This window comes from Oryctolagus cuniculus, chromosome 7, assembly GCF_051225735.1.
Source record: "Oryctolagus cuniculus isolate XC-2025 breed Fujian yellow rabbit chromosome 7, ASM5122573v1, whole genome shotgun sequence".
Lineage (NCBI taxonomy): Eukaryota > Metazoa > Chordata > Mammalia > Lagomorpha > Leporidae > Oryctolagus > Oryctolagus cuniculus.
This window is the reverse complement of record NC_142873.1, coordinates 124,201,433-124,222,777: the sequence shown is the minus strand read 5'-3', so window position 1 is coordinate 124,222,777 and position 21,345 is coordinate 124,201,433. Positions and strand designations below refer to the sequence as shown.

Sequence of the window (21,345 nt, the reverse complement as noted above, 5' to 3'; positions counted from 1 at the left end):
AGCAGAGAGCTGGACTGGAAGAAGAGCAACCGAGACTGGAACCTGGCACCCATATGGGATGCTGGCACTGCAGGCGGAGGATTAACCAAGTGAGCCACGGTGCCGCCCTGTGCATAAATCCTTAAAGATTAGCTACAATTAGTTTGTGTTGCACTCAAGCACATCATTGGCCACTATCATTTATTCTTTTCAGAACACTCCAACTAACATATTAGCCTAAGTCTCTACATATAACCAACATTCATCACACTGAGAAACACATCATGGACTCAGTGAAGATCCGTTGAATGGATGACTGCATGATTTCCATAAACCTTTATTAAAAAATAAATGAATGAATGATCAGACAGGCCTTATATTAGAAACAAATGGAGGGGCCGGCACTGTGGCGCAGCAGCTTAACGCCCTGTCTTGAAGTACCGGCATCCCATATGGGCGACGGTTCAAGTCCCAGCTGCTCCACTTTCGATCCAGCTCTCTGCTATGGCCTGGAAAAGCAGAAGTAGTTGGCCCAAGGCCTTGGGCCCCTGCACCTTCATGGGAGACCTGGAGGAAGCTCCTGGATTCTGGCTTTGGATCAGCGCAGGTCTGGCCATTGCAGCCAATTGGGGAATGAACCAACGGATGAAGGACCTCTCTCTCTCTCTCTCTCTCTCTCTGCCTCTCCTCTCTCTGTGTAACTCTGACTTTCAAATAAATAAATAAATCTTTTAAAAAAAGAAACAAATGGAGAAGAAATGGATAGTATTGTCAAGTTGAATTTCATGAACTAATAATCTCAAGTATTTTATCTACAATTTTTCCTCAATATATCAACAATTACTTTTTAATTTTCACTTGTTTCTCTCCTTCCTTCCTTCCTCTCTCTCCTTTCTTCTCTCTCTTCCTCCATCCCTTATTTGTTTGTTTGTTTGTTTCCACTTTATTTGAAATGTGAAGATAGAGAAAAACAGAGAGACCTGGACAGGGACATAGAGAGAGGTTTCCATTCACTAGTTCACTCCCCAAATGCCAGGAACAGATGAGGCTGGGTCAAGTCAAAGCAAAGAGCCAGGAACTTAATCAGGATCTCCCACATGGGTATCACAGAACCAAGTATTTGATATCAGATACCCTTTACTGCTTCCAAATATGTGCATTAGCAGGAAGCTGGATTGTAAGCAGAGGAGCCAACACTCAAACTAGACACTCTTATATGGGATGGAAACATTCCAATCTGTATCCTAAAGGCTATACCAAATTCCTGCCCTATTTTTCAAAAAATAAAAATGTTACACATACTTAAGTACAAAAATCTTAAGTATATAGCTCATTAGTTTTTACAAGTAACTCTTGCCAATAAAAAATGCAATATCTGGGCCGGCGCCGCGGCTCACTAGGCTAATCCTCCGCCTAGCAGCGCCGGCACACGGGGTTCTAGTCCTGGTCGGGGTGCCGGATTCTGTCCCGGTTGTCCCTCTTCCAGGCCAGCCCTCTGCTGTGGCCAGGGAGTGCAGTGGAGGATGGCCCAGGTGCTTGGGCCCTGCACCCCATGGGAGACCAGGAAAAGCACCTGGCTCCTGCCATCGGATCAGCGCGGTGCGCCGGCCGCAGCGCGCCGGCCGCGGCGGCCATTGGAGGGTGAACCAACGGCAAAAGGAAGACCTTTCTCTCTGACTCTCTCTCTCACTGTCCACTCTGCCTGTCAAAAAAAAAATGCAATATCTGCATAGAGGCAGTGATTTCTAAAACAAAAATTCAGGAATTGTATGGTCCTTCAAATAGAGAAACACTTAATGAAAATAGCACTATTTTTATTTTTATTTGTTTGCTTTTGTTCCATGCATCACTAGTCTTGACTCTATTTATTCATTTATTTATTTATTTTAAAGTTTTTGTATTTCAATGTCCATTACAGAGAGGAGAGAGAGAGAAAAAAAGAGAGAAAGAGAAACTTCCACCTACTGGTTCACTCCCCAGATGGCTGCAACAGCTGTGGCTGGGCAGGCCAAAGCCAGGAGCCAGGAGCTTCCTCCTTGTATCCCATGTGGGTGGCAGGGGTCCATTTTCTTCTACTTTTCCCAGGCCATTAGCAGGGAGCTGGATCAGAAGTGAAGCAGCTGAGACTCCAACCAGCTCATATATGGAATGCCAGCATTGCAGGGCACAGCTTTATGTTCTATGCAACAATACTGGGCCTGTCTTGACTATATTAAACAATTAATAACATAAGAAATACTTCGTCCTACTTATACATTGTTTAACAAATGCAAATGATAGGGCCAATCACTGTTGAAAATATGGTCAGTAGTTAGGAAGGTGTTGGCTTCCAAAAGTAACAAGGATTTCAAAGACAGGACCCCCTGAGTAAAAATGTCTTCCATGATTAAAGATGACTGAAATACTGCTAAAAGAAGGATAAAATTACAAGCATCTTATGACTATTTAAACCTTTCTAAATTTCTACTACAACTGTCAAGTATATTACTTCTGCTAGTAACTTCTGCTAGCAACATTCTGCTAGTAACAAGACATTAATGCTTACTGTTTTTAAATAGCCAATATATTATTTTATTTATCCTTTATGTATTTATCCTTTCTCATTCCTTGTCACTCCTTCCTATAGACCCTAGATCGTTTGAACATTTATGAAAAATGTTTGTTCACTGACTCAAAAAAAGAATAATAAAAAGAATCCTTACTTTAAAACTTAATAGTCAAACTGCTGAAGCCCATTTTGGATCATTTTTCTTCAGGCAGAATATCCTTTAGTACTTCTTGTGACATAAGTTTGCAAGCAATGAATTTTTTTCAGATTTTTGTTTGCCTTCATTTTTTTCAAGATTTATTAATTTATTTGAAAGTCAGAGTTACACAGAGAGGGGAGAGAGAGAGGGAGAGGGAGAAGGAGAGGGAGAGGGAGAGGGAGAGGGAGAGGGAGAGGGAGAGGGAGAGGGAGAGGGAGAGGGAGAGGGAGAGGGAGAGGGAGAGGGAGAGGGAGAGGGAGAGGCAGAGAGAAAGAGGTCTTCCATCCGATGGTTCACTCCTCAATTGGCCACAATGGCTAGAGCTGTGCCAATCTTGAAGCCAGGAGCCAGGAGCTTCTTCTGGGTCTCCCACGTGGTGCAGGGGCCCAAGGACTTGGGGCATCTTCTACTGCTTTCCCAGGCCATAGCAGAGAGCTGGATTGGGAGTGGAGCAGCCAGGTCTTGAACCAGCGCCCATATGGAATGCCGGTGCTTCAGGCCAGGGTGTTACCCACTGCAGCACAGTGCCGGCCCCATTTGCCTTCATTTTTAAACAATATTTATGGCTGGGATTAGAATTCAATATATTCTATTTTTCCTTTTTGGACTTTAAAAATGTCTATTATTTGGGGCCATCATTGTGGCTCACTTGGTTAATCCTCCACCTGCAGTGCCAGCATCCCATATGGGCACCGATTTCTAGTCCCGGTTGCTCCTCTTCCGGTCTGGCTCTCTGCTATGGCCCAGGAGGGCAGTGGAGGATGACCCAAGTGCTTGGGCCCCTGCACCCACATGGGAGACCAGGAGAAGCTCCTGGCTCCTGGCTTCAGATAGGCACAGCACCAGCCATGGCGGCCATTTGGGGAGTAAACCAACGGAGGGAAGACCTTTCTGTCTGTCTCTCACTGTCTATAACTCTGCCAAACAAATAAAATAAAATAAAAAATTTAAAAAGTCTATTATTTGCTGATTTTCCTCATCTCCATAGCAAGTTAAAAACTATTGTATTTTCAAGGTTATTGGTCTTTTATTGATGGCTGTGTTTAAGATTTTCTGTCTTGGTAAGATTTAAATATACAGTCTTAATCTTAGAGGAGAGGCATCTTTGGGTATCATTAGCATAAAAAAAGGAAAAGTAGAAGTCATAAGGAGTAAATGAAATTGTCCAGGAATAGTATGAATAGAAAGGAAGAAAAAGAAAGGAAAGGCATGGGGCAGGCGTTGGGTTGCGGCAGATTAAACCGTGCTGGTGCTGGTGCTCTGTTTCCCATCCAGCTCTCGGTTAATGCATTGGAGAAGCAGCAGGTGATGACTCAAGTAACTGAGTCCCTGCCACCCACATGGGAGATACAGATAGAGTCCTTGCTCCTGGCTTTGGCTTGTCTCAGTGCCAGCTACTGTGGCATTGGGCAGTAATTAGCAGATGGAAGATCCCTTTTTCACTCCTTCACTTTCCTTTCAAATAAATATCTTCTAAAAAGAAAGGGAAGGTTGTAAAATGTGGTGGAGCCCATAACCAATACTACAAAAGAATCACCAGAGGAGGAGGAGAAGATGAAGAAATGCATGGTGTCTTAGAAGAAAGGAAATAGAGATGTGAAGAACAAAGCAGTCAGTGCAGTCAAATGAGGCAGGTTCCAGTTAGCGGAGTACACAGAGGCATGTTTAACATCTTTCAGAATGGAAATAATTGGAAAAATTACCTGCTGTATGAATTTTGTGTATCATTTCCTATTGTTTGTACCATAGACATCACAAATTTTGTGCCTTAAAACTATACACATTTACTGTCTTCCAGTTTGGGAGATAAGAAGTTCTAAAATCAAGCATTGGTTCTATGATGTTCTGTTTGGAGGCATTAGGGAAGCCTCTATTTTCTTGCCTTTTACAGCATTCATACGCTGCCTGCATTTCTTGGCTTGTGAACTCTTCTTCGGTCTTTAGGGCCAGCCATCGCATCTTCAAATTTCTGACCCCTCTGCTTTCCTCGTCATGTCTCTCCTGACTTTAAGCCTCCAAAGGATTCTAGTGATTATTAGGGGCTCACTTAGATAATCCAGCATAATCTTCTGATCTCAAAACCATTTATGTAATTATATCTGAAAAATTCCTTTTGCCATGTAAGGTAACATACATGGTTGGTAGAGTATGACATGGTTATCTTTGGGGTCAATTATTCTGGCTACCAAATCAAATCACATAATCCCTTATCTCTTCTGAATCCCAATCCCTTCTTTTATAAAATGGGTATAGTTAGGGGTATAACTAAGCCAGGGAAATAATTCATTTAAGTTCAATTGAATCCTGCTTCAGCATAGACCGTTGCCTTAGTTCATTTGTGCTCATTTTATAAAATATCAGAGAGGGAGCAATTTACAAACAAACAGACTAGAAAATCTTAGATCAAGGCACCAGCAGGATGCGTGTGTGGTGGGGGCTGCTCTCTGTTTTCAACATGGCGCTTTGTTGCTGTATTCACCAGAGAGACAAAATACTATTTTCTAAAATGGCAGAAATGACAGAAGGGTAAAGGATGCTTCCTTTATCTGTGAGCACCTTTTATAAGGATGTTAATCCCACACATGAGGGTACCCAACTCATCATGACTTACACCATGCAAAGGCCACAACTCTCAATATTGCTGCATTCAGTATTAAATTTATAACACTGACACTCATGCCATACCAATGGTTATTGATAGTGGTAAAACCAAATCTTTATTTTTCTGTCACCACTGGGGAATGATTTGAGGAAGTGTGGATTAGAGGGCTCATCAAGGCAGTCGCTAGGCAGCGGGGGTAGAAGGTATGTTCAGAGCAGAGTTCCTCCACAGTTGAGGAAAAGGAGACATTTCTGTTTGGAAAAGCAGTTAAATATTTCCTAGCAAAATGACCAAATGTCTCTCAGCAAACTCCCAGAAGGAAATTAACAACAACAAACCTAACGGAGAAGGGACCAGAGAGAGAAAAAAATCCATGTAATCACCTGCCACCAGCAGCCCCTCAATCCTCAGAGGTCATGCCTTCTAACATGAACCTAGAATTGCATAAGAGCATACATGTGGAAAACTGGATCCTGAATCTGACTCAGAAACTAACCAACTTGTGACCTTGAACCAGTTACATAACTTCTCTGTTATATAGTTTTCCCAACTTGAAAAATGCTTATGTGAACATTCCTGATGCTATTTCCTTTGTCTTAAGATTCTATTAATTTTCCAAGCATAGCCCCATTAATGCCAACTATATGAAATCTCCCTGAGTTTCCATCCACCATGGAAATGCAGTTAGAGTTGAAATTCACAGCTCTCCCTCATGCTCTGAATCTCTGAAACACCAGAGTCTGTTGCAGTGCATTTACTTGGAAACAGAACGTGTTTTTCTCTCCCACAGGGCAGGGACTATGATTGCACCGCAGTGCTTTATCCAGTGCTTGTCAAGGAGGTAGGATGACAAAAAATGCTTGTTGAGTGAATGTGTGATGGTGAAAAATAGAAAATGGAAGGAAAGTACGAAAATTAGACCGCCACATTTTATATTCATTGTGACATTTACTGTTTGAAACCCGAAATGTAGCTACATAACCTCCTTTAACATTCTTTTGTGAGAAAACAAAATCCTATGACAAGAAAAGCATTTAAATGAAGTTTAGTGTTTCATTTGTCTTCAAGACTGCTAGTATAATAAGGATATTTAGCATTTCTATAGCATTTTTAATTGCCAAGTATAATTCAATGTTAATTAGTTAATCATAATTCTTTATAAAACAGGTCAATATTATGATACTCTGAAAAGTTAAGAAAATGAACTCCAAAGGTATTTTGGATTCCCCTTTCAGCTCTGAGGTATTACTGAATGTTATTACAAACATAAAGTAGTATTTTAGAATAGAAATTAGCAAAGTTTAGAAATGAAACAAATAAGGGCCAGCATTGTGGTATAATGGTTTAAGCTGCCACCTGTAATGCCTGCATGCCATATGGGCACTGATTCAACACCTGGCTGCTCTGCTTCTGATCTACCTGCCTGCTAATGTGCCTGGGAAAGCAGCAGAAAATGGCCCACTCCTAGGACCCAGCACTCACATGGGGCAACTGGATGAAGTTCCTGACTTCTGGCTTCAGCCTGGCCCAGTCGTGGCAGTTGCTGCAATTTGGGGAGTGAACTAAAGGAGGGAAGATCTCTCTCTCTCTCTTTTCCTCTCTCTGTAACTCTGCTTTTCAAATAAATAAAATAAATCTTCAAAAAATAAATGAAACAAAGAAAGTTTAAAATGAAACAAAGAAAGTTTAATGGAATTCTTCACTATGAACAAACATAAAAAGACAAAAAGTTTCTTGAGTATTCTACTCCCCACACATTCCCTTCAGACCAAAAAGACTGGCTTCTCAGCCCAAGAAAAGGACTGGGGTATAGGCAGGGAAAGTGACCAAAAATTTCAGGCACAATAGAAAGCAGATTGATGGCAATCAGGTATATTTCAGAGTCTGTGTATAAGTCAGTTAGATAACAGGTTATTTGCTTGATCAGAATTGCCTCAGAGACTGAGGAACAGTGGGGATGTTGCATTTGTAGGTCAATATAATAATGACTGCATACATGTAGCTGAGAGACTCTGCGTAAATGCTGATGTGATGTGCTTATACCCTGCAGATTGAGCCCTTAAGGCTATAGCTCCACTTTGCAAAAGGAGATCCAACGTGGCAGGATTCCATTTGGTCATCTTTATAGTCCTGTGACCTTCTAGCCAGCAGCCTTCTCACAGCTCTACATATAGAATATACAAACAGAATGGCAGATGCCCTTTTAAATGACAAGAGCTTTTTCTGCTTTCTAAAGTTGAATCTGTATACAGGAATAAGGGAAAGACTATTTACCCCATGGAGTATAGTAAAGAACAAATGTAGACAAAGTCAAGGGGAAAACATCTGTACTAGAGACTAGTGAGTAGGTGAAAGACATCTTTGGAACAGAGGGAATAAGTCTTTGATGTATATATATATATATATTTATATATATATATATAAAGATCTTTGAGATATATATATATATATACCAAAACTGATTATATATATATGAGTATATATATCTGATATAAAACTGATATATATATCTTTTATATATATGTATATATATATATATATATATATATACCAAAACTGATTTCATCAGTGAATTCCTGAGTTCTGTAATGACATAAAGAAGACATCATTGTTACACTCAAAGCACTCAGTCTAGTTTGGAGTTTCTCAAAAAATGTCTAAGCAGCCAAATGCATCAAAAATAATTGCTAGGATTTTCTAAAATTCAGATTCCTAGGTCTTACTATATAGCTATTAAAAATGAGAAAATAGTTCTGCTGGGCCCCAGACATCTTTTAAAAAACAAAGCAAAACAAAACAAAAAAAAAGGCCACAAAAATCTAAGGTGATTCCTATATACCTTAAATTTTCAGAACCAATGTAAGTTAAAAAAATAAGCAGGTAACAATTTATTGCTTTTTTCTTTATATAAGTCTATATTTATTTACAAAATATAATATAATACACAACTAAAGCTAATTTGATTTTTAAAAGCTCAGTTAGTGGTAATGTACATTTTATAATAAAATGTACTGTAATACTGAGATTTGAAAGTAAAAAAGAAAGTATCATTCATGTAAAAATAATACTATAGCATGTAAAACTTAGTATTTTTTTGACAGGCAGAGTTAGTCAGTGAGAGAGAGATACAGAGAAAAGTCTTCCTTCTGTTGGTTCACCCCCCAAAATGGCAGCTACTGATCAGCGCATTGCACCATCCCAAAGCCAGGAGCTAGGTGCTTCTCCTGGTCTCCCATGTGGGTGCAGGGCCCAATCACTTGGACATCCTCCACCACCTTTCCAGGCCACAGCAGAGAGCTGGACTGGAAGAGGAGCAACAGGGACAGAATCCAGCATCCCAACCAGGACTAGAACCTGGGGTAGCGGCGCCACAGGAGGAGGATTAGCCAAGTGAGCCGTGGTGCTGGCTGCAAGTAAAACTTAATTAGAAAATTCATAGTTCACAAAAGCATATGTATTTTGTTGACAGTCTGAGAACATTATCATGATTTTTACTTAGGAAACAGAATAGAATTCATAGTCAGTATTGACATTTAGAATTATAAAATTATACTCTGGATCCACTGATACTTTTGTAAATAAGGTACATTTAAAATAGCCAATTCAGATAACTAATGCAAATAACAATTTAGACTGAAAGATAGTAGAGCAGAATGAAAGAGCCCAAGCTTTGGAATCAACTGACTACCTACATAACCTCTCTGAGCACTAGTTTCATCACTTGTATATAGATAAATATAAATATCTTTAGAGTACAGTATAAATTGATTAATAGGCTATATATAATGTCTGGAATATAACAGTAAATGAAAGGAGGTACGGAAGGAAGAAAAGAGGAAAGAGGGAGGAAGGTTAAGTGGTTAGGTCGCTGCTTTTCTTTCTCTCTGACCCCTGGTTACATTGAATATCCTTTGAAAATGCCCACTTAATTCAGCATGAAAAAGTTTTATAGGTAAGAATTCTAAAATATTGGATAACATTTCTGAAATGACAATGTTGACAAAATGAATAAATTCCTTGAAAATATAATCTAACAAAATGAATTTAAAAAGAAATAGAGGGGCCAGAGCTGTGTCATAGTATGTGAAGTCACTGCCTACAGCGCCGGCATCCCATATGGGCGCCAGTCCCCGCTGCTCCACTTCTGATCCAGATTTCTGCTATAGCATGGGAAAGCAGTAAAAGATGGCTCAAGTTCTTGGGACCCTGCACTCTCTTGGGAGACCTGGAGGAAGCTCCTGGCTCCTGGCTTTTGATCCCACAGCTCTGGCTGTTGCAAACATCTGTGGAATGAACCAGTGGATGGAAGACCTGTCTCTGTCTCTCTCTCTCTCTCTCTCTCTCTCTCTCTCTCTCTATCTACATCTGCCCCTCTGTAACTCTGCCTTTCAAATAAATAAATATTAAAAAAAGAAAAAAATAGAAGAGGTTGACGCTGTGGCGCACTAGATTAATCCTCCACCTGCAGCTCCGGCATCCTATATGAACACTGGTTGTAGTCTTTGCTATTTCTCTTCTGATCCAGCTCTCTGTTATGGCCTGGGAAAACACTGGAAGATGGCCCAAGCACTTTGGCCACTTCACCCACATTGGAGACCAGGAAGAATCTCCTGGCTCTTGGCTCCTGGCTTCAGATTGGCCCAGCTCCAGCCATTTGGCCATCTGGGGAGTGAACTAGCAATGGAAGACTTTTCTCTGTCTTTGTCTCTCACTGTCTGTAACTCTACCTCTCAAATAAATCAATGAATATATATTAAAAAAATAGAAAGGCTGAACAACTTAATAACTTCTAAAGATAGTGGACAATGTCATTTATGGAGGGCTCCAAGATAGCGGAATAGGGAGGGAGCTCACTGATAGTCCAGGAAAAGATAGTTTAATAAAAGCAGGCCAGTGCCGTGGATCACTAGGCTAATCCTCCACCTATAGCACCAGCACCCTGGATTCTAGTCCCGGCTGGGGCACCGGATTCTGTCTCGGTTGCTCTTCTTCCAGTCCAGCTCTCTGCTGTGGCCTGGGAAGGCAGTGGAGGAAGACCCAAGTGCTTGGGCCCTGCACCTGCATGGGAGACCATGAGGAAGCACCTGGCTCCTGGCTTCGGATCCATGCAGCACACCAGCTGTAGCAGCCATTTGGAGAGTGAACCAATGGAAGGAAGACCTTTCTCTTTGTCTCTCTCACTAACTCTGCCTGTGCCTGTCAAAAGAAAAAAAAAAAAAAAAGAACAATGGAGATACTGTAGTCTCAGGGAAGAGTTAGAGGAAAAAAATCAGAGGAAACTTCTAGAATTAGAGGGACATGGTAGACGTACGTGGAGGGCATGAACGCTCAGGCTTGGGACCTCAGCTGCTGAGAGAGTCTCCACTCCATCACTGAAAATGGAGGTGAGGTGAAACCAGAGTAGCCCAAGACACTGGTGGAAAAGCAGCAGGAAGAGCCTAGGGGGAACAAGACTTGAAGCCCCATGGGGGAAAGTACATCAGCCTAACTAGAGGAGAGAAAAAAAAGTAAAAGGGACCGCTATGGACATGATTCTCTCTTTCCACTAACCTTACAAAGGCAAGTGAGACAAAAGAGCAGGTGCAATTTTGGACATACACAATGGCTGTGCCAGCTTGGAGCTGCGCCTGGCAATCAACCAAGCAGAGAAAGCACTCTGGTGGGGAGAAATATCAGGAGACTAAGACCTAGTGAATGTGTGGAGCTTATGAACTGGGACTGTAAAAACAAACAAAAAAAAAAAAAAAAAACCTGAGGGTGTGTGGAAGAACTCACAGTGTGGCTGAGACGTGAGTAGGCTAGGTGAGAGATACCACAAATTCAGGTGACCTTGGCTACCTGGTGAGAGACATTGCAGGGGAATGTGAGCTTACCCTGAGGATTGCACAGATCCTTTGTATGGTCCTTGGGACAGAGCAGACAAGTATTATAACCACTGGGGCTAGCTCTCAGGCCCTGATTGCCATCAAGGAGAAGAGCTCAGCTGAGTGAATTAATTCCCTTCTGAATAAGAAAAAAAGAGAGAGAGAGAGAGAGCCGGCGCCATAGCTCAATTGGCTAATCCTCCACCTGCGGCACTGGCACCCCAGGTTCTAGTCCCGGTTGGGGTGCCGGGCACTAGTCCCGGTTGCTCCTCTTCCAGGCCAGCTCTCTGCTGTGGCCCAGGAGGGCAGTGGAGCATGGCCCAAGTGCTTGGGTCCCTACACCCGCATGGGAGACTGGGAAGAAGCACTCGGCTCCTGGCTTCGGATCGCTGCAGCGTGCCGGCCATAGCGACCATTAGGGGAGTGAACCAATGGAAGGAAGACCTTTCTCTCTCTCTCTCTCTCAGTCTATAAATCTACCTGTCAAAAAAAAAAAAAGAGAGAGAGAGAGAGAGAGAGAGAGAGAGAGAGGATGTACTACACCAAACCTGGGTGTGTCACCTTTGGCAAACCCTTAACCCTGAAGAACTGAACAGAACTCTCTGGTCACACCCACCACAAGCCTCTAGAGATTCACTGAAAGCAGACAGTCCATTTAATCTAGAGTCATTGTACAATGAGAAAAGCTACCACAGCAAGGAAAAAAAGAAGAAGAAACCAAAGAACATCTCCACAATGCCATACAACAAACGCAGAAACCAAGGAAACTAGAACAAGGATACATTATGACACTCCCAAATGAACATGACACTCCAATACAAGATTATGAAGATGATGAGATAGAAGAAATGCAAGAAACAGAACTCAAAAAATTTATGATAATAACATTTAGAAGTTATCAAAAAACAAATGCATGAACTACAGACATCCATACAGTACAGAACAAAAAATTTTTCTTGTGAAAATAAAATCTTAAGGAGGAATCAAATGAAATAAAAAATTCAGTAGAAAATGAAATTGAGGTATTGAAGAGAAACCAAAATGAAATGAAGAATTCAATAGAACTAATGAAAAACACATTTGAGAGCCTTAAAAACAGATTCAGGGAGGTAGAAGAGAGAATATCAGACTTATAAGACAAAGCACAGGAATGTATTCAGTCAAACCAAAGAAGAGGAAATTAGAAATCTAAAAAATATTGTTGGTACTCTACAGGATACCATTAAAATACCCAACATTCAGGTTCCAGGAGTTCCTGAAGACATGGAAAGAGAGAAAGGATTAGAAGGCTTTTTTAGTGAGATACTAGCAGAAAACTTTCAAGGTTTGGAGAAGGAAAGAGATATCCAAGTATAGAAAGCACACAGAACTCCCAATAACACGGTCATCAATATGAAAGAAGGTAAAGGAAGAAAACCTCCCAGTGAAAGATCACAGGAAGTTCAAACCATGTATTAGAAATATCTTTGGAAAAATGGCAGGGCGATGTTACTACTTATCAACAGTCACATTGAATGTAAATGGCCTCAACTCTCCAGTTAAAAGACACAGATTGGCTGACTGGATTAAAAAACAAAACCCTTCTACTTCCTGCTTACAAGAAACACATCTTTCCAACAAAGATACATGCAGACTGAAAGTGAAAGGTTGGAAAAAGGTATTCCATGCCAAGAGAAATGAAAAATGAGCTGATGTAGCCTTCTCAAGATCAGACAAAATAAACTTTAACACAAAATCTGTTAAGAGAGTCAAGGAGAGGCACTATATAATGATTAAGGGATCAATTCAACAGGAAGATGTAACTATTATAAACATATATGTACCTAATTACAGGGCACTGGGCTATTTAAAAGTTATGTTAAGGGACTTAAAGGGAGACTTAGATTCCAATACAATAGTATTGGGGGACTTTAGTACTCCTCTTTCAGCAATGGACAGATAAACCAGACAGAAAATCAACAAGGAAATAGCAGATTTAATTGGCACTATAGTCTAAATGGGTCTAACAGATATCTACAGAACTTTTCATCCTACACTTAAAGAATATACATTCTTCTCAGCAGTACATGGAACCTACTCTAGGATGGACCACATACTAGGCCATAATGCAAGTCTCAGCAAATTTAAAAGAATTAGAATCATACCATGCATCTTCTCAGACCACAATGGAATGAAGCTAAATTAGCAACTCAGGAATCCCTAGAGCATGTGCAAACACATGGAGACTGAACAACATGCTCATGAATGAACACTGGGTCATAGAAGAAATCAAAAGAGAAATCAAAAACTTTACGGACATAAATAACAACAAAAATTATCAAAACTTATGGGAGACAGCAAAAGCAGTGTTAAGAGGAAAGTTTATAGCAGTAGGTGCCTACATCAAGAAATTGGAAAAGCACAAAATAATGAACTATCAACTTGCATCTCAAGGAACTAGAAACTTGAAACCCTGCATCTCAAGGAACTAGGAAAACTGCAGCAAATCAGACCCAAAAAAAGTAGGAGAACAGAAATAAATAAAATTACAGAATAAATCAACAGAATTAAATACAAAAAACATTACAAAAGATCAACAAAACAAAGAGCTGGTTTTTGAAAAAGAAAAAAAAATGTACACACCATTGGCCCAACTAACTAAAAAAAGAAAAGACCCAAATCAATAAAATCAGAGATGAAAAAGGGAATGTAACAACAGACACCATAAAATAAAAAGAGTCATCAAAAATTACTACAAAGAGTTGTATACCAGCAAACAGGGAAATCTATCAGAAATGTCAGAAATGGATAGATTCCTGGACACATGCAACCTACCTAAATTGAACCAGGAAGACACAGAAAACCTAAACAGTCAATAACTGAGTCAGAAATTGAATCAGTAATAAAGGTCCTCCCAACAAAGAAAAGCCTAGGATCAGATGGATTCACTGCTGAATTCTACCAGACATTTAAAGAAGAACTATCTCCAATTCTTATGAAACTATTCAAAACAATTGAAATAGAGGGTATCCTCCCAAATTCTTTCTAGGAAGCCAGAATCACCTTCATTTCTAAACCTGAAAAAGATGCAGCATTGAAAGAGAATTACAGACCAATTTCCTTGATGAACATAGACCGAAAAATCCTCAATAAAATTCTGGCCAATAGAATGCAACAACAAATGAGAGCTTTGCAGGATATAATATTCTGGGCTGGCAGTTTTTTTTCCTCTTAGTACTTGTGCTATATCTCGCCATCCCCTCCTAGCCTGTAAGATACAGGCACAGGCAAAGATTTCTTGGAAGAGACCCTGGATGCACAGGGAGTAAAAGCCAAAATTAACTATTTGGATTGCATCAAATTGAGAAGTTTCTGTACTGCAAAAGAAACAGTCAGGAGAGTGAAGAGGCATTCAGCAGAATGAAAAAAAATATTTGCAAACTATGCAACAGATAAAGGGTTAACCAGATCTACAAAGAGATCAAGAAACTCCACAACAACAAAAGAAGCAACCCACTTAAGAGATGGGCCAAAGACCTCAATATACATTTTTCAAAAAAAGAAATCCAAATGGCCAACAGACACAGGAAAAAATGTTCAGGATTACTAGCCATTAGGGAAATGCAAATCAAAAACACAATGAGGCTTACATACAGAAATCAACTAACAACAAATTTTGGCAAGGATGTGGGGAAAAAGGGACACTAATCCACTGCTGGTGGGAATGCAAACTGGTAAAGCCACTATGGTAGACAGTTTGGAGATGGTTCAGAAACTTGAATATAGCCCTACCATACAATCCAGCCATCACACTCTTTGGAATTTACCCAAAGGAAATCAAATTGGCAAATAAAAGAGCTGTCTACACCTCAATGTTTATTGCAGCTCAATTCAAAATAGCTAAGACATGGAATGCCCATTAAATGAAGACTGGATAAAGAAATTATGAGATATATACTCTACAGAATACTATACAGCAGTAAAAAATGAAATCCAATCATTTGCAACAAAATGGAGGAATCTGGAAAACATCATGCTGAGTGAAATAAGCCAGTTCCAAATGGACAAATATCATATGTTCTCCCTGATTTTGACAACTAACTGAGCACCTAAAAGGAAAATGGTTGAAGTGAAATGGACACTATGAGAAATAATGGCTTGATCAGCTCTTGTCCCAACTGTCAAGGAACATCTTACGATTTTATTCCTGTTGGTGTTTTTTTGTTCTGCTTAATACCACTGGTTGAACTCTTTGATTAACACACAATTATTCTTAGGTGTGTAAATTTAACTGAAAAGTGATCCTTGTTAAATATAAGAGTGGGAATAAGAGAGGGAGGAGATGTACAGTTCGACACATGCTCACTCGGACTTACCCCTAATATTAGAGCTAAAGATATGCCAGGGGATTCCAATTCAATCCGATCAAGGTGGCATGTGCCAATGCCATCTTACTTGTTGGAGTAATCAGTTTAGGTTAATGGTTGATTGGAGGGATGGGATTTAGTGTCAAGTGGATTGCATGGATGGGACCAACGTCTGCAAATAATTGATAGAATTAAAAAGGAGAGAATGATCCAACTTGGGAAGCAGGATACACAGCAGACTCATAGAATGGCAGATGCCCTAAACAGCACTCTGGCCTCAGAATCAGCCCTTAAGGCATTCCGATCTGGCTGAAAAGCCCATGAGAGTTTTGCAGGCATGGAAAGCCAAGACACTGTGGAAATTTTTTTTAAATGACCTAAATGAAAGATCTCTGTGAGTGAGATCCTAGCGAAAAGAACAGTCCATCAAAGATGGAGGTATCTTTCTCTGAAGGGAGGAGAGAACTTCCACTTTGAATATGGCCTTGTCTAAATAAGATCAGAGTTGGAAAACTCAAGAGGCTCCCATAGCCTTGGCAGCTCATGACAAGAGCCTCATGTGATTACTAACATCATAAATAAGAGTGTCAATTGTTAAATCAACATTGGGTGTCACTGTGTACCTGCTCCCCATTTAGGACCTCGGCCCTTAATGTGTTGTACTATAGGAATTAATGGTAAAACTACTACTCAAACAGTACTCTATACTTTGTGTGTCTTTGTGGGTGCAGTCTGTTGAAACCTTTACTTAATATATACTAAGTTGATCTTCTGTATATAAAGATAATTGAAAATGAATCATGATGAAGAATGGGATGGGAGAGGGCATGGAAGATGGGATGGTTGTGGGTTGGAGAGAGGTTATGTGGGGAAAAGCTGCTATAATCCAAAAGTTGTACCTTGGAAATTTATATTTATTAAATAAATGTTGAAAGGAAAAAAAATAACAAAGATAGTGGACAATGAATTAAAACCTTTCATCAAATAAAACACTCAGTCAAATTATCATATAGGTGACTTTTAAGTACTTTTCAAGAAATATATCCCTCATCAAACAACAACAACAATGGCTGAACATGTCCTGCACTCCCTGACTCAATATTTTATAAAGTCTATATAATTCTGATGCCAAAACCATGGAATGACAGTTGGAAAAAGTACAATACTTCATTCATATATCATATTCTGATGCATATTAGTGCCACTATCATATGTATGTTGTATAGCTATGCTTAATAATTATAATTAAAACCATCCCTGGAATTTTGCATAGGCTACTAGAGTTTTAAATTATATTCACACATTATTTCTATTCTATAATCACAAGCCTGTGCAGTAAGCATGGAAGCATGCATGAAAAATATTATTACTCAAATACACAGATAAAGAAACTGAAGTACAATGAGACAAGGAGGAATAGAGGCAAAACCAGAATTCAAACCCAGTTCCTTCTGACTCTACTTCTAGTTTTCTTTCTACCATATATACCTCCTTCTGTTCTGTTTTCTGTAAAACCTTGGAGGATGAGGGGTCAGTGTTGTAGTGTAGCAGGTTAAGCCACCATCTGCGATGCCAGCATCCCATACATGTATTCTACTTTCAATTCAGCTCCCTACTAATGCATCTGGGAAAGCAGCAGAAAATGGCCCACATTTTGGGCCCCTGAAATTCATTTAGGAGACCCAGATTTCACATAAAAGTCTATTTGAAAATGTAGCTAGCATCATTCTATTATTAAAACAATTATCAGTCATGCTTACTGAATGGCAAATGCTAAGAACTACATAGAGGTTCTCAGTTAATATGTTTCATTATTCTTACCTTCTAAATAAAAGAAAATGAATACAGATTGTTTCAAGTTAGATTTTATGAAGATCACATGGCCAGGAATTGAGCCTTTGGGTTGAATCTGAAGTCCTTGTTCTTCAATATTATTTAAGTGGTACCATTGTGGTCACAAGCAACCCTCCTTAAGAATTAGGCTCATTGCTCCCCTACCAACCAACGACTGTAGTAAGGCTGTCAGAGAAAATGTGAAAATACTCCATTTCAAGCCATATGTGTAGGGAAGAAGATGGATCCAATGAATTACAGGCAAGTATGATGAAAGAAAATTCCTAATGAGGCAGATTTTTATTGGTAATCCTGGTTTAATGTTCAACTGATAGTTAAATTCAGTTTGGGGCTAAGTTGAAGCTTTTGTCAAACAGACTGGCTCCGCCAATTTTTCTATTTTGTATTTGGCAAACCATTTGATCTGTGAATATATATATCACTGATTTCCAGACATGTAGTCAAATTCCTGCTTAATGTATACACTTTATCTTTTTGATGTGCTAAACTTAATAGGTCCCAAAAAATTTTGTTTTAAAACTTTATTTAAAAGATTTATTTATGGGGCTGGCATTGTGGTATATTAGGTTAAACAGCTGCCTGTGACCTTGGCATCCCATATGAACATGAGTTCGAGTCCTGGCTGCTCCACTAATGACTCAGCTCCCTGCTAATGTTTTGGGGAGAGCAGTGGAAGATGGCCAACATGCTTGGGATCCTACCACCCATATGGAGATCCAAATGGAGTTCCCCTGGATTTGCCTGTCTAGCCCCAGCCATTGCAGCCATTTGTGGAATGAATCAGAGCATTTCTGTCTCTATCTCTGTCTTTATATAGCTCTGTCTTTAAAATACATAATTTTTTTTTAAATTATAAGATTTATTTATTTGAACGTCAGAGAGAGAAGAAAGAGAAAGAAAGAGATCTTATGTCTACTGGTTAACTTCCCAAATAGCCACAACAGCTAGGGCTGGACCAGTCTTCCATACAGATAGCAGAAACACAAGTGCATGAGCCATTGTGTGCTTTCCAGGCACATTAGAAGTGAGCTGGATTGGAAGCAGAACAGTCAGGACTTCAACTAGTACTCCAACATGGGATGCTGGCATCCCAAGTGTTGACTTAACCCACTGTACCACAATACTGACCCCCAGAACAAATTTTTGGTACTTCAACCTCAAAATTTGTTTCTCCCTCAGGCTTCCTCATTTAAGTAAATGACATGTTTATTCACATAGTTCCTCAGGTCAAAAACCTAGAAGACATCATAAAATGAGATATTTAAACCAGATAGCCACTATGGTGCCTTCTATCTCTAAAAATGTGTATCCACAACTCCTGTCTACTTCTCTCTCTATTATTAGTACTTTTGCCCAAGCCATCATTATTTCTCATAGAGACCACCAAAATTATTTCCCAAGTGTTCTTTCAGTCTTTTCTATAAGTATTCCATCCTCCACACAAGAAAGGCTCTTTTTAAGCATAACCCAGCTTGTGTTTTTCTACTGTTGAAAACATGCTGATGGCTTCCTATCACACATAGAATAAATTTATTCTTCTTGTCTTTTCGGAGGTTGGAAAATCTCAGGATCTACAGTCAGCAAGACAGAGACCCCAAAGTCTCAATGGGTTAGATCCAGTCTGGGTCTGAAGACCTAAGAACTAGGGAGCCAATGGTTTAAGTTTTAGCTCAAATCTGAGTCCAGAGGCAGGAGAAAACTAATTTCCCAGCTCAAGGCAGTGAGGCAGACAGCATAAGTTCTTCTTTATTCAGCCTTTTGTTCTGTTCAAGCATCAATGGATTGGATGGAGCCAACCCACATTTAGAGCACAATCTGGTTTACTCAATCTGCTTATTCAAAAGCTAATCTCATCCAGAATTATCCTTACACACATACACACCCATAATAATAGTAATGTTTCCTCAAATTTCTAGGTATCTGTGGACCAATGAAGTTGACACATAAATTTAATCATATCATGGAACAAAGCTTATTTTCCCCTTAGGGACTGTGGATTTACTGTGTTCTGTGCTTGCAATTATAATGCCTTGGACGTCTCTAAAGATCTTCTTGTGACTTTTGTACCTTAATTTTAGTGGGTCCTTTCCATGAACTATAGTATATCTATAGTGGAGCATCAGTCCTTATAGTTTGTAAGTCTTTGGCATTTTCTATTTTTTTTTTCATTTTCTCCTCCCATTAGGATTTGGGGTTCCTTAGAGGAGGAATCACGCTTTATCTTATTCAAAGGTGTTTAGCAAGCACCTTGAACAGTTCCTGGAATGTAGTATGTACTCAATAAATCTATATAGAAAAAAATAAATATATAAAATGGTGGCAATATCTACTTCACAAGATGATTTAGTAGGAAATATGTCATGAGATCATGATATACTTGAACTCAATATTAATATCTGTTCCAGTGGATTTTTCTACTCAGCTCAAGCTTTGCTTCTCAGTGTCCTGGATCCCTGTCTGCAGATGGGGATTTTTAAAATCTCCCTTGAAAGGCTTCAAAGATTAAATGTGATGGTACTATGGCTCAAATATGGCATGTCCCCCAAACTCATGTTCAAATTCAACCCTCACAGACCATCAAGGAGAGAGGCGCCTTTCTCTGAAGGGAGGAAGGAACCTCCACTGTGATACGGCCTCGACTAAACAAGTTCAGAGTCGGTGAACTCAAGGGGCTTCCATAGCCTAGACAGCTCATAGCAAGAGTCTCGGGTGATTACTGACGTCATAAATAGGAGTGCCAATTGTTAAATCAACAACGGGAGTCACTGGGTACATACTCCCCACGTAGGATCTCTGTCCTTAATGTTTTACTATGAAACTTAAAAACAACACTATTAGTCAAACAATACCTTATACCTTGTGCGGTTGTGTGAGTACAGCCTGTTGAAATCCTTGCTTAGTATATACTAAGTTGATCTTCAGTATATGAAGGTAATTGAAAATGAAACTCGATGAAGGGCAGGATGGGAGAGGAAGTGGGAGAGGGGAGGGCCACGGGAGGGAGGGAGGTTGGGGGGGGGAGCCACAACAATACAAAAGTTGCACTTTGTAAATTCACATTTATTAAATAAAAAAACTATAAAAAATAGAAATGATATCACAGAAAAAAAAGAAATTTAATCCTCATTGTGAGAGATTAAGTGGTAGAAACTATTTTATTTTTAAATTTTTACTTTTATTTTCTAAGAAGATTTAGTTATTTATTTGAAAGACACAGTTTACAGAGAGGGACACACACATACACACACACACACAGATCTTCCATCCACTGGTTCACTTCCCAAATAGCTACAATGGCCATAGCTGGCTAGTCCGAAGCCAGGAGCCAGGAGCCTTCTCAAGGTCTCCCACGTGGGTACAAAGGCCTAAGGACCTGGGCCACCTTCTGTTGCCCTCCCAGGCACACAACCAAGAGTTGGATCAGAAGTGGAGCTGAGTCTGGAACTGGCATCCACGTGGGATGAAGGCATTGCATCCAGTGGCTTTATCCACTATGCCATGGTGCCAACTCCAAGAGGTGGAAACTTAACCTGGCCATGGTGTTTAGATGTGGGGCTTTGGGAAGTGATACAATTAGATAAGGTCATTAGGGTAGAGCCTCACGATGGAATTCTGATGTCTTTTTTAGAGTGAGAGAGAACCCACAGATGGACATGCATGCTCCCTGTCTCTTGCCATTTGATGTTCTGCCCTGCCTCAGGACGTTGCAAGCAAGATAGCCATCACCAAAAGAGACCCCCAGACCTTGGCCCTCAGAATAATGAGTTGAAATAAACCTCTTTCTTTATAAAGTGGCTTGCTATTATAGTAATGAAAAATGGAATACAGATGGCATGTAAAGCATCTGCTCGTATTATAGATCCCTTCTTTCCTTAGTTGTCATAAGGATCAAATGAGATAGTTTATATGAAAAGTGCTTTATAAACTGTGAGGAGCTATTTTACTGTAATTTA

At 39.8% G+C, this 21,345-nt stretch overlaps 1 protein-coding gene and 1 pseudogene across 6 annotated transcripts in view; one reads left to right on the top strand and one right to left on the bottom strand.

Annotated features, from left to right (window-relative positions):
- Positions 1–21,345, bottom strand: part of LOC100353437 (AGBL carboxypeptidase 4) — a 1,500,799-nt gene that overhangs the window by 833,184 nt on the left and 646,270 nt on the right. The window lies entirely within an intron of this gene.
- The window catches only part of LOC103350281 (large ribosomal subunit protein eL34 pseudogene), a 98,302-nt pseudogene continuing 80,892 nt past the window's right edge, over positions 3,936–21,345 (top strand).